Consider the following 6,000-nt stretch of genomic DNA (forward strand, 5'->3'; position numbering starts at 1 on the left):
TATATATATATATATATATATAATATATAAAAATTACTATCCCATATAAGTTATTACATAATATAAATTATGAACGATAACATGTAATATTAGTATATTAAAAAAATACAACAATAATATTACTCTCATTATTAAAAGAAGTATTAGTAGTAAATATAGATATGAAGTATGATAAATTTAAATTATTATAATATTATCATTATTATTAATAATATTATTATTATAAAACTTATGGATATTATTGTTATCAATAATATAATTATTATTACCATTACATTATTACAAAGTGTTATTATTATTAGTTATAATAATAAGAAGTATTATTATTATTATAGTTATACTTAATAACTAAAGAGACTAATTATAATACATATATGTCTACTGATATATATAAGCATATATATATATATATATATATATATATATATATATATATATATATATATATATATATATATATATATATATATATGCTAAATTTCAATTTATAATATATTTGACATGTTATTATTATTACATTCATTAATATGTATATTAATATTAGTATTAAAATCAGTATTATTATTATTTACCTATTAATTATTAATTATTAGAATCAGTGATATTACTATTATTATTATTTGTATTATTATTTAAATACCTATTATTAGCATTAATATTATTATTAATACACTTATATATATTTTCAATACATATACATATACATATGTGAAATACAGTTATATGTATATAAATATTTATAAAGCGGATATCTACACACATATACGATTCAGATTATATAAAATTAAATAAATGCAGGAGTACATATATAAGCATATATACATACGGTTTAAATAAAAATAAATATAGAAAAGGTACGTATCCAGTTTCTAATCTTTTGCACACTATAGATAATATTGATTTCAATCTGAAAACCTGTACAAATTTGATTCCAAACAAGCACAACATAACAAAATTGGTTAATTATATAAATATAAAAACAGATAAATTAATAAATGTCGATATATTAGATATTCTGTTCCCATTCGATTTCAAACTGTATTAAAAGGTTTATCCTGTCTGTAAAGTGGTATGGATCGAATCTCAATCCTAAAAACAAACAAGAAGCTGTTATAAGTCGTGATCACTCTTTTTATTTTTTTAATTTTTTAAATTTTTTTATTTTATTGTGTACCCGATGGAATAAATTTTGTGGAGCCAAATCAAAACTAGAAAACAAGATTAATCAAGTCACATTAGCTGTAATACTAACTACTATCCTCTATATTATACTCTGTAAATGCAATTCAATTCAAAACATAGAAATTGTAATAAACTTTCAAAAGTCTGTACGTGATACCTCTGTTTCATAACTTTTTATCAAAATTTCGAATTTGTAATAATCTTAAAAATCTAGAATTGCAGTTGTGTTAGGAATTACTTATTCAAGCTATCTGCAAAAGCTAAACTTCCAAATCTTCTTATTGAATCTCAATTTTAGAGTCAACGCTTTTTTTCAAAAAGTCAAAACTTGTTCTTGAATTAAATTGAGGTTTTGCAATTTCTTTCTGTTGAAATTGTTAGTTCAAAAAGTTTCTATAGATCATTTAAAACCTTTTTCATGTTATGATCATAGTCTAAAACACCATGGAATTTGACTTTGATGTTTGAATTTATTTGAGTTTTATCTTTTGTTTTCATTTTTTTTTTTTGATTTCTGTGGTATCTATTAAATAAAATAAATGGTTACTAGATATTAGGTATCGTCTGAGAATCTTAAAATTTGTTTAATTAATTCGTTGTCATTGATCATTATGATCCTGGGTTACTGATCGAGTCGTTCAGTTAGGGAAGAAGATGAACAAATGTGTTAACGGTTAAATATAAATGAGATTGGGATTAAAACAGATATGCAGTAATGGTTCAATGGTTATGGGATCGAGTTTGATACCTAGAGGTCTCGGGTTCCAGGGTTGTAGCTGCCTTTCTTTTTAAAGACTTTTTGAGGTAGTTATTATCTCCTTTATTATTATTATTATTATTATTATTATTATTATTATTATTATTATTATTATTATTATTATTATTATTATTATTATTATTATTATTATTATTATTATTATTATTATTATTATCTCCATGATAAGTATTATTATTAGTAACATTATTATTATTATGATATTATTGTTAGTATTAGTTATTATAATAGTATTATTGTGTTATTATCACTAATATAAATGTAATGAGTATTATCAAATTCGTTAACATTAGTATAAGTATTATAATTACAATTAGGATTATTGTAATTATTATTATTATTGATGTTATTAGTATTACAAATATTATTATTCCAAATACTATAACTATCTTTATAAATATTAGAAACATTAATTATCATGAATAATAGTATTAGTAACATTTAGAATTTTTATTAACAAAAGTATTACTATTAAGATTATCATTAGTAATAAGATGGTTATAATAATTATTATTATCATTAAGTATCAGGTATTATTATTAAAAATTATTCTTTTCGTTACCATTGCTATTAAATTATCCACTTTATTAGAAGCTACTATTATTATCATTATTATGAGATTTATTATAAAAACTATCATTAATATTATCATTTATAGAATCATTAATACTATTATCATTAATATTAGTACTATCATTATTATTATAGATATCACTTAAAATATTATCTTAAAAATACTACTTTAACAAATAAATGATATTTATATAAAAATATGTTTAATACATATAACATAACAAAATTTAATATTTTTATGTACAAAATGAATATAGGAAATATATACATATTATATATTATTAATATAAAAAGAATATAACTAATAAATTATATATATATTTATTCGATTACAATTATGTATATATTAATAAATATACAAATGATATAGGTTCGTGAATCCGAGGCCAACCCTGCATTGTTCCGTTGTTCAATATAGTCATATGTATTTTTACTACAAAATACATTAGGTGAGTTTCATTTGCCTTTTTACCCTTTATATTTTTGGGCTGAGAATACATGCGCAACTTTTTATAACTGTTTTTTACAAAATAGACACAAGTAAATAAAACTACATTCTATGGCTGCATTATTAAACCGAATATGCCCCTTTTTAGTCTGGTAATCTAAGAATTAGGGAACAGACACCCTAATTGACGCGAACTCTAAAGATAGATCTACCGGGCCCAACAAGCCCCATCCAAAGTACCGGATGCTTTAGTACTTCAAAATTTATATCATGTCCGAAGGAGGATCCCGGAATGATGGGGATATTCTTATATGCATATTGTGAATGTCGATTACCAGGTGTTCAATCCATATGAATGATATTTTTGTCTCTATGCATGGGACGTATGTTTATGAGAAATGGAAATATGAAATCTTGTGGTCTATTAAAATTATGAAATGATATTTATGTTAAACTAATGAACTCACCAACCTTTTGGTTGACACTTTAAAGCATGTTTATTCTCAGGTACGAAAGAAATCTTCCACTGTGCATTTGCTCATCTTAGAGATATTACTTGGAGTCATTCATGACATATTTCAAAAGACGTTGCATTCGAGTCGTTGAGTTCATCAAAATTATTATTAAGTCAATTATAGTAAGATATATTACGAAATGGTATGCATGTTGTCAACTTTCGATGTAATGAAAGATTGTATTTTCAAAAACGAATGCAATGTTTATAAAATGTATCATATAGAGGTCAAGTACCTCGCGATGTAATCAACTGTTGTGAATTGTTTATAATCGATATGGACTTCATCCGGATGGATTAGGACGGGTCTTCACATTATAGACCTCAATAAGGATGTGAATTCCTAACGAGGTTGAGTGACGTGCTATTGCTATGGGACTCAAGGCTGGGCGTTACGACCGCCGAGTCATGATTTGAAGAGAATGTGCGAAGGAGTTTGTGATGATGGTGGTGTGAGGCCATTGGGACCCTTAGAGTCCTGAGGTAGGGGTGCGGGTATACCACAAGGGGTGCATCCGTGGTGTAAATCCGAAAGGTTGTGAATCTCAGATGGTGTGGTAAGCGATTCTGAGTTTTGTGTCGAGGAGATTGCGTCATTTTCCCCTGGTTGGGAAGTTCATTCACGAAAATTTGCTAGTGGATTATTCCGCTTTGCGAGTGATCGTGGGGTGTGTTATGCCGGTTCCAAGTGCTTCACTTAGAAGCGCTCAGTTGTGACTTAATTTTCGAGGGTGTGTCACCTTGATTTGTGAGATTTTGATGTGTGGTCATGCCAAGATCTACCTTAATGGGCGGTCAAGGCGAGAGGCTCATCCGGTGTTGTGAGCATATTACGGGTTGTGCGACGGTTGACGGGGGAGAACTTGTTGGTAATTGCTTGTTAGTACACGAATAGTATCTGTACTAGTGCTAGAAAGCCGTTGTTCGGTGGAATTTAATGGGGACCGAGAAGAAAACCATATGTAATGGGGTGGTGAACTATTGAACGCATTGCTTAGTAACGATGTCCTCGTGTGACTTGAGGACAAACAATTTGTTGTGGGTAGATTTAAGGGACTGTTATTGCCCTGAGATCGATTATGTATGTGATGCTTACCGCGGGATGAATTAGTTCGAGTGTGGTCTGTAACATCCAGCGTTTTTACGTTAAATTTATTTTAACGCCGTCTTTTTTTTAGATAATATCTTTCGTTATCTAAATTCGTATCTTTTGTTAACTAACGTTCTTAATATTTCCGTTATTCGATTATAACATCTCCCGCTTATTCTCGCGTATTTAAATTAATTCGTTTGCTTAATTCACGCACCCGCTTTAAACTTGAGGGACCGAAGTTGGCTAGTGGGTAAACTAGTTGACTAGGTCAACTAGTCAACCCACCATCTCATCCACTTATTCACTTCTTCTCCTACTTCCCTCCTTTTTCTCTCTAGTCACCAAGAACACCAATTAACATCTTCAAAGATTCATCGTTCATTTCCAATCTAGCAATCAAACATCAAAACAAATTGTACTTTTGTGATCCTTGCATCATCCTCTTCATTTTGGTACCAATTTCACTACTTGGGGTAAGGTTTCTAAAAACTCTATATATCTCTAATTTGATTTATGAACTTGAAATGGTGTTAGTTAGTGTCTATGGCTCAAGTCTAACATGAATATGTGATTTGTTTGCTCGATTTGTTGTTTTGGAGTAACTAGCATGAACACTTGAAATGGGTTAGTTTAATCTTTGATTTTGGATGATTAAATGTTGTTTAAATGTTAAAGTTCATGTATTAAATATGTTACTAGCATCATTAGCTTCGTTTTGGTATGTAGGTTGATTTAGAAAAGCTTCATTTACAAAATTGTTGAATTCATAATTCTTGGTTAGGGTTTGATGAATTTTAAAATGGATTTTTGACGCATTGAATGCTATGAGATGTTGTTAGTAAGTGTTTAGTTGCAATGTATGTTTAATTACCTTCGAAACGGCATATCGTATGTGTAAATTGGATTCCCGAATCATGAAATGCACTTTATGAACTTGAAACTTTGATAATGAACTTTTAACGATCATTCGACGAGAATTTTGATTTTTGTAAATGATGTTTTTGGTAAATGAAATGTGTTTATTTGTATTCCTCGTCAAAATACCTTTCCAACGATATAAGATAAGTGTTTTGAATGTTTACGGTTCATTAGTTATGGTTGTTTGAAGTTTGATTCGTGCTTGAGTGTTCAAAAACTGCCCAGACTTGCTGAACAGACAGTGTGAGAAACGCTCAGGGTCTTGGAGCGCCGCTCCGGGCCCAGGCTGTCCAAAAATGCACATTTTCGTTTAATTCTAACTATGCTATGCACCCCCGATCAACATGAAACTTGGCCAACATACTTATATATGCTTATCTTTCATAGAAAAATTGTCGGATACCCGACCCGACTCCGTTGACTTTTTCGTTGACTTTGACCAAAGTTGACTTTTATTCAAACTTAACAAATACTTATGCAATCATTTTAATCTTCTT

The sequence above is a fragment of the Rutidosis leptorrhynchoides genome, chromosome 7 (genome assembly GCF_046630445.1).
Source record: "Rutidosis leptorrhynchoides isolate AG116_Rl617_1_P2 chromosome 7, CSIRO_AGI_Rlap_v1, whole genome shotgun sequence".
In the NCBI taxonomy this organism is placed as follows: domain Eukaryota; kingdom Viridiplantae; phylum Streptophyta; class Magnoliopsida; order Asterales; family Asteraceae; genus Rutidosis; species Rutidosis leptorrhynchoides.